The sequence below is a fragment of the Pseudophryne corroboree genome, chromosome 1 (genome assembly GCF_028390025.1).
Source record: "Pseudophryne corroboree isolate aPseCor3 chromosome 1, aPseCor3.hap2, whole genome shotgun sequence".
NCBI lineage: Eukaryota > Metazoa > Chordata > Amphibia > Anura > Myobatrachidae > Pseudophryne > Pseudophryne corroboree.
In genome coordinates this window covers 413869682-413878864 of record NC_086444.1, presented here as the reverse complement: position 1 = coordinate 413878864, position 9183 = coordinate 413869682, and positions in this window count along the sequence as shown.

Sequence of the window (9183 nt, the reverse complement as noted above, 5' to 3'; positions counted from 1 at the left end):
CCAGTTTAATTAATCCGTTCTCTGCCTGAAAAAAAACGATACACAGTGTGACACAGTCACATACCATATCTGTGCTCAGCCCAGTGTGCTGCATCATATGTAATACTGTATATAATTATCTGACTGTGCTGAGTGCTCACTGTTCACACAGCTTAATTGTGGGGGAGACTGGGGAGCAGTTATAGCAGGAGTACATATTTTAAGTACAGTGCACACTTTTGCTGCCAGAGTGCCACTGCCAGTGTGACTGACCAGTGACCACTGACCACCAGTATTGTGATTGTCTGCTGACCACCAGTATATTGTGATTGTCTGCCTGAAAAAGTTAAACACTCGTCGTGTGGTGTTTTTATAAACGCATTCTGCAGACAGTGTCCAGCAGGTCCGTCATTACAGTCATAATATATACCTGTCCGGCTGCAGTACTAGTGTGATATATATATATTTTAATTTTATCTCATTATCATCCAGTCTATATTAGCAGCAGACACAGTACGGTAGTCCACGGCTGTAGCTACCTCTGTGTCGGCAGTCGCTCGTCCATCCATAATTGTATACCACCTACCCGTGGTTTTTTTTTCTTTTCTATCTTCTTGATACTAGTAGCTTACTTTAGGAGTCTGCAGTGCTGAGTCTGACAGACAGTGTCCAGCAGGTCCGTCATTACATAATATATACCTGTCCGGCTGCAGTACTAGTGTGATATATATATATATTTTAATTTTATCTCATTATCATCCAGTCTATATTAGCAGCAGACACAGTACGGTAGTCCACGGCTGTAGCTACCTCTGTGTCGGCAGTCGCTCGTCCATCCATAATTGTATACCACCTACCCGTGGTTTTTTTTTCTTTCGATCTTCTTGATACTAGTAGCTTACTTTAGGAGTCTGCAGTGCTGACAGACAGTGTCCAGCAGGTCCGTCATTACATAATATATACCTGTCCGGCTGCAGTACTAGTGTGATATATATATATATATTTTAATTTTATCTCATTATCATCCAGTCTATATTAGCAGCAGACACAGTACGGTAGTCCACGGCTGTAGCTACCTCTGTGTCGGCAGTCGCTCGTCCATCCATAATTGTATACCACCTACCCGTGTTTTTTTTTTTCTATCTTCTTGATACTAGTAGCTTACTTTAGGAGTCTGCAGTGCTGAGTCTGACAGACAGTGTCCAGCAGGTCCGTCATTACATAATATATACCTGTCCGGCTGCAGTACTAGTGTGATATATATATATATTTTAATTTTATCTCATTATCATCCAGTCTATATTAGCAGCAGACACAGTACGGTAGTCCACGGCTGTAGCTACCTCTGTGTCGGCAGTCGCTCGTCCATCCATAATTGTATACCACCTACCCGTGGTTTTTTTTTTTCTATCTTCTTGATACTAGTAGCTTACTTTAGGAGTCTGCATTGCTGAGTCTGACAGACAGTGTCCAGCAGGTCCGTCATTACATAATATATACCTGTCCGGCTGCAGTACTAGTGTGATATATATATATTTTAATTTTATCTCATTATCATCCAGTCTATATTAGCAGCAGACACAGTACGGTAGTCCACGGCTGTAGCTACCTCTGTGTCGGCAGTCGCTCGTCATCCATAAGTATACTAGTATCCATCCATCTCCATTGTTTACCTGAGGTGCCTTTTAGTTGTGCCTATTAAAATATGGAGAACAAAAATGTTGAGGTTCCAAAAATAGGGAAAGATCAAGATCGACTTCCACCTCGTGCTGAAGCTGCTGCCACTAGTCATGGCCGAGACGATGAAATGCCATCAACGTCGTCTGCCAAGGCCGATGCCCAATGTCATAGTACAGAGCATGTAAAATCCAAAACACCAAATATCAGTAAAAAAAGGACTCAAAAATCTAAAATAAAATTGTCGGAGGAGAAGCGTAAACTTGCCAATATGCCATTTACCACACGGAGTGGCAAGGAACGGCTGAGGCCCTGGCCTATGTTCATGGCTAGTGGTTCAGCTTCACATGAGGATGGAAGCACTCAGCCTCTCGCTAGAAAAATGAAAAGACTCAAGCTGGCAAAAGCACAGCAAAGAACTGTGCGTTCTTCGAAATCCCAATTCCACAAGGAGAGTCCAATTGTGTCTGTTGTGATGCCTGACCTTCCCAACACTGGACGTGAAGAGCATGCGCCTTCCACCATTTGCACGCCCCCTGCAAGTGCTGGAAGGAGCACCCGCAGTCCAGTTCCTGATAGTCAGATTGAAGATGTCAGTGTTGAAGTACACCAGGATGAGGAGGATATGGGTGTTGCTGGCGCTGGGGAGGAAATTGACAAGGAGGATTCTGATGGTGAGGTGGTTTGTTTAAGTCAGGCACCCTGGGAGACACCTGTTGTCCGTGGGAGGAATATGGCCATTGACATGCCTGGTGAAAATACCAAAAAAATCAGCTCTTCGGTGTGGAAGTATTTCAACAGAAATGCGGACAACATTTGTCAAGCCGTGTGTTGCCTTTGTCAAGCTGTAATAAGTAGGGGTAAGGACGTTAACCACCTCGGAACATCCTCCCTTATACGTCACCTGCAGCGCATTCATAATAAGTCAGTGACAAGTTCAAAAACTTTGGGCGACAGCGGAAGCAGTCCACTGACCAGTAAATCCCTTCCTCTTGTAACCAAGCTCACGCAAACCACCCCACCAACTCCCTCAGTGTCAATTTCCTCCTTCCCCAGGAATGCCAATAGTCCTGCAGGCCATGTCACTGGCAATTCTGACGAGTCCTCTCCTGCCTGGGATTCCTCCGATGCATCCTTGCGTGTAACGCCTACTGCTGCTGGCGCTGCTGTTGTTGCTGCTGGGAGTCGATGGTCATCCCAGAGGGGAAGTCGTAAGACCACTTTTACTACTTCCACCAAGCAATTGACTGTCCAACAGTCCTTTGCGAGGAAGATGAATTATCACAGCAGTCATCCTGCTGCAAAGCGGATAACTGAGGCCTTGGCATCCTGGGTGGTGATAAACGTGGTTCCGGTATCCATCATTACTGCAGAGCCAACTAGAGACTTGTTGGAGGTACTGTGTCCCCGGTACCAAATACCATCTAGGTTCCATTTCTCTAGGCAGGCGATACCGAAAATGTACACAGACCTCAGAAAAAGAGTCACCAGTGTCCTAAAAAATGCAGCTGTACCCAATGTCCACTTAACCACGGACATGTGGACAAGTGGAGCAGGGCAGGGTCAGGACTATATGACTGTGACAGCCCACTGTGTAGATGTATGGACTCCCGCCGCAAGAACAGCAGCGGCGGCACCAGTAGCAGCATCTCGCAAACGCCAACTCTTTCCTAGGCAGGCTACGCTTTGTATCACCGCTTTCCAGAATACGCACACAGATGAAAACCTCTTACGGCAACTGAGGAAGATCATCGCGGAATGGCTTACCCCAATTGGACTCTCCTGTGGATTTGTGGCATCGGACAACGCCAGCAATATTGTGTGTGCATTAAATATGGGCAAATTCCAGCACGTCCCATGTTTTGCACATACCTTGAATTTGGTGGTGCAGAATTATTTAAAAAACGAGAGGGGCGTGCAAGAGATGCTGTCGGTGGCCAGAAGAATTGCGGGACACTTTCGGCGTACAGGCACCACGTACAGAAGACTGGAGCACCACCAAAAACGCCTGAACCTGCCCTGCCATCATCTGAAGCAAGAAGTGGTAACGAGGTGGAATTCAACCCTACATATGCTTCAGAGGTTGGAGGAGCAGCAAAAGGCCATTCAAGCCTATACAATTGAGCACGATATAGGAGGTGGAATGCACCTGTCTCAAGCGCAGTGGAGAATGATTTCAACGTTGTGCAAGGTTCTGCTGCCCTTTGAACTTGCCACACGTGAAGTCAGTTCAGAGACTGCCAGCCTGAGTCAGGTCATTCCCCTCATCAGGCTTTTGCAGAAGAAGCTGGAGACATTGAAGGAGGAGCTAACACAGAGCGATTCAGCTAGGCATGTGGGACTTGTGGATGGAGCCCTTAATTCGCTTAACAAGGATTCACGGGTGGTCAATCTGTTGAAATCAGAGCACTACATTTTGGCCACCGTGCTCGATCCTAGATTTAAAACCTACCTTGGATCTCTCTTTCCGGCACACACAAGTCTGCTGGGGTTCAAAGACCTGCTGGTGAGAAAATTGTCAAGTCAAGCGGAACGCGACCTGTCAACATCTCCTCCTTCACATTCTCCCGCAACTGGGGTTGCGAGGAAAAGGCTCAGAATTCCGAGCCCACCTGCTGGCGGTGATGCAGGGCAGTCTGGAGCGACTGCTGATGCTGACATCTGGTCCGGACTGAAGGACCTGCCAACGATTACGGCCATGTCGTCTACTGGCACTGCATATGATTCTCTCCCCATTGAAAGAATGGTGGAGGATTATATGAGTGACCGCATCCAAGTAGGCACGTCAGACAGTCCGTACTTATACTGGCAGGAAAAAGAGGCAATTTGGAGGCCCTTGCACAAACTGGCTTTATTCTACCTAAGTTGCCCTCCCACAAGTGTGTACTCCGAAAGAGTGTTTAGTGCCGCCGCTCACCTTGTCAGCAATCGGCGTACGAGGTTACTTCCAGAAAATGTGGAGAAGATGATGTTCATTAAAATGAATTATAATTAATTCCTCCGTGGAGACATTGACCAGCAGCAATTGCCTCCACAAAGTACACAGGGAGCTGAGATGGTGGATTCCAGTGGGGACGAATTGATAATCTGTGAGGAGCGGGATGTACACGGTGATATATCGGAGGATGATGATGAGGTGGACATCTTGCCTCTGTAGAGCCAGTTTGTGCAAGGAGAGATTAATTGCTTCTTTTTCGGTGGGGGTCCAAACCAACCCGTCATTTCAGTCACAGTCGTGTGGCAGACCCTGTCACTGAAATGATGGGTTGGTTAAAGTGTGCATGTCCTGTTCATACAACATAAGGGTGGGTGGGAGGGCCCAAGGACAATTCCATCTTGCACCTCTTTTTTCTTTCATTTTTCTTTGCGTCATGTGCTGTTTGGGGAGTGTTTTTTGGAGGGGCCATCCTGCGTGACACTGCAGTGCCACTCCTAGATGGGCCAGGTGTTTGTGTCGGCCACTAGGGTCGCTTAGCTTACTCACACAGCTACCTCATTGCGCCTCTTTTTTTCTTTGCGTCATGTGCTGTTTGGGGAGTGTTTTTTGGAAGGGCCATCCTGCGTGACACTGCAGTGCCACTCCTAGATGGGCCAGGTGTTTGTGTCGGCCACTAGGGTCGCTTAGCTTACTCACACAGCTACCTCATTGCGCCTCTTTTTTTCTTTGCGTCATGTGCTGTTTGGGGAGTGTTTTTTGGAAGGCCATCCTGCGTGACACTGCAGTGCCACTCCTAGATGGGCCAGGTGTTTGTGTCGGCCACTAGGGTCGCTTAGCTTACTCACACAGCTACCTCATTGCGCCTCTTTTTTTCTTTGCGTCATGTGCTGTTTGGGGAGTGTTTTTTGGAAGGGCCATCCTGCGTGACACTGCAGTGCCACTCCTAGATGGGCCAGGTGTTTGTGTCGGCCACTAGGGTCGCTTAGCTTAGTCATCCAGCGACCTCGGTGCAAATTTTAGGACTAAAAATAATATTGTGAGGTGTGAGGTGTTCAGAATAGACTGAAAATGAGTGGAAATTATGGTTTTTGAGGTTAATAATACTTTGGGATCAAAATGACCCCCAAATTCTATGATTTAAGCTATTTTTTAGGGTTTTTTGAAAAAAACACCCAAATTCAAAACACACCCGAATCCGACAAAAAAAATTCGGTGAGGTTTTGCCAAAACGCGGTCGAACCCAAAACACGGCCGCGGAACCGAACCCAAAACCAAAACACAAAACCCGAAAAATTTCAAGTGCACATCTCTAATTTAGTCAGGGGTTTATAGTACAATTACCCTGTGATATACATCCAGTTTCTTACTGTGTAGTGTTATATCTATTGACTATATAGCTGTGTAAGTGTTAGGGTCTCCTGCTCTGTGCTGCCACGTCGTCATGGCAACCGGGAGACAAGTGCTAGCGGAGTAACCTGAGCGTAGCTGATATTCCGGTTCTGGTCTTTTGCTGTGCAATGGTTACAGGCTCTGTGCACGGCAGGGGATCCGGTGCTGGTTTTTGTGCTCACAGTCTGTGAGGTCTGAGTGGGGCGTGGACAGCACCTGCTATATAAACCCTCTTCTCAGGTTAGGCAGATGCTGCTGAATCTTTGTTGGTTAGTCAGTTCCTGAAAGCTAGCTAGTACTGTGTAAACTTTGTATTTGTTTGTTGCTTACTGCAAATAGGCCTTGGGATTTGGTATTACACTCTGCCAATCCAGACCTAGCAGTAAGACTGGAGTCAGTCGTTTAACCTGCTGGGGTTCTTTTGCTACTCTGTGAACCTAGCAAGTTTGCGGCTGTATTCTCAGACTTGCCTGCCCAAATCCTTTCTCACTGTGCAAGGTGTTCAGGTGTCAGTTTAGTGGCAGTAAGCTGAACCAGTGCACTGCAAGTGAGGACTAGGATTGTGGAGACTCTCCTTGTGTCTATTATTCCATCTCTGACCAAGGAGTTTACTGCCACACCCGTTGGTAACCCTTTAGGGTTTTGCTGTTGCCCTTAGCAACAGCATTTCGGGTTCTCTACGTATTAAATCACTACATCTCGCTTCTTTCCATCTGAGCATTCCTAATACTAGGGAGACACCCGGTTTCTTAGCCTTTGGGCTTCTCTGTTCACTTTGTGTTTATTTTGTTACCCTATCACCTTCTGTGTATGTAATGTCATATTCCCCAGTCTGTCTGTGAGTTCATTTGTTTTGCATCCCTCACCGTTCAGACACCAGTACATTCCTGCTGGCACTGGTGTGCATAACATATTCAGCAGCCCAATACTCCTGTTGAAATTTTGTAGGAATATGGAGCATACCCCTCAAAATACTTTGCAACAGGTGGTCGATCAGGTGCAGGTCCTGACACGACAATTTAATGATTTGTCCATTAAAATGCACACCTCGCAGGCCGCTGGTGGAGCTCCCGCAGCAGCAGTACCTTCAGGGGTTAAGGAGCCGAAAGTAAATTTCCCGGATCGTTTTTCTGGAGATCTTTCTTTCCATCTGAGCATTCCTAATACTAGGGAGACACCCGGTTTCTTAGCCTTTGGGCTTCTCTGTTCACTTTGTGTTTATTTTGTTACCCTATCACCTTCTGTGTATGTAATGTCATATTCCCCAGTCTGTCTGTGAGTTCATTTGTTTTGCATCCCTCACCGTTCAGACACCAGTACATTCCTGCTGGCACTGGTGTGCATAACATATTCAGCAGCCCAATACTCCTGTTGAAATTTTGTAGGAATATGGAGCATACCCCTCAAAATACTTTGCAACAGGTGGTCGATCAGGTGCAGGTCCTGACACGACAATTTAATGATTTGTCCATTAAAATGCACACCTCGCAGGCCGCTGGTGGAGCTCCCGCAGCAGCAGTACCTTCAGGGGTTAAGGAGCCGAAAGTAAATTTCCCGGATCGTTTTTCTGGAGATCGCTCGCAGTTCTTTTGTTTCAAGGAGAGCTGCAAGCTATATTTCCAGCTTAGGCCTCAGTCTTCTGGGTCAGAGATTCAGCGGGTGGGCATAGTGATTTCCTTGCTACAAGGAGACCCACAGGTCTGGGCATATGGGTTGCAGCCTGACTGTCCGTCGCTTAAAAGTGTTGATGCTTTTTTTACGGCACTGGGCATGTTGTATGATGACCCTGACAAGACGGCCTCAGCCGAGGCTCAGATTTCGATCCTTAAGCAAGGGCGAAGGCCAGTTGAGGTTTATTGTACGGAGTTTCGGAGGTTGGCCCATGATACCCAGTGGAATGACCCAGCCCTGAGACACCAGTACCGAAGAGGTCTTTCTAACCAGTTAAAAGACCAACTGGTACAATATCCCTTGCCTGATAGCTTGGATCAGCTCATGCAGTTATCCATTCGGGTGGATAGACGGCTGAGAGAGCGCAGGCTTGAAAGGGAGACCGAGGTTTCCTTCTTTCCCAAGGGAACCTCAGACTCTGAGGAATTTTCCGAGGAGCCTATGCAGATTGGGGCTACCCGCCTCTCCTCGCGTGAGAAGACGCGGAGGAGACAGCAGGGGTTATGTTTGTACTGTGGGAATAAAGGTCATGTGGTAGTATCATGCCCAGAAAAGCCGGAAAACTTCAGGGCCTGAGGGTGATGGGAAATATCCTGTCAGGTCAGAAGTCGGAATTTCCCAAGAAGACTTTTATCATTCCGGTGACCTTGAAGATCCTCGGTCAAACTGTCAAGACTGAGGCCTTTGTGGACAGTGGGGCCGACGGGGTTTTTATGGACCGCCAATTCGCCCTGAGACACTCTGTTCCCTTAGTATCCTTGGCATCGGAAATTGAGATTTGTGGGTTAAACGGGGAACCATTATCCCAGGGTAAAATTACCTCTTGCACTAGCCAGATTTCTTTGTTTATTGGAGCCACACACTCTGAAAAATTGTCCTTTTATGTGACTGTCTGTACCTTTACCCCATTGGTGTTGGGGTTACCCTGGTTAAGGGCCCACAATCCTCAATTTGACTGGGTCTCTGGGGAGATTCTTAGTTGGGGTACTGATTGTTTCAGGAGTTGCTTGAGCCTTCCAGTCAGGCTTTCGCAGCTAAGTTTGCCAGGATTGCCAGGATGTTATGCAGATTTTGCGGACGTGTTCTCCAAAGGAGTTGCAGAGGTACTACCTCCCCATCGCCCCTATGACTGTGCCATTGATTTGTTGCCGAATGCTAAGCTTCCCAAGAGCAGGTTGTACTCCCTGTCACGTCCTGAGACTCAGGCTATGGCAGAGTACATTCAGGAGAACTTGGCTAAGGGATTTATCAGACCTTCACAGTCTCCAGTTGGGTCGGGGTTCTTCTTCGTGGGTAAAAAGGACGGTTCGTTGCGACCCTGCATCGACTTCAGGGAATTGAACCGTATCACGATTAAAAACTCATACCCACTGCCTCTCATTTCGGTCTTGTTTGACCAGCTTCGTACTGCCACCATTTTTTCTAAGATTGACCTACGCGGTGCGTACAATCTAATCCGAATAAGAGAGGGGGATGAATGGAAGACTGCCTTTAATACCCACTCAGGGCATTATGAATATTTGGTGATG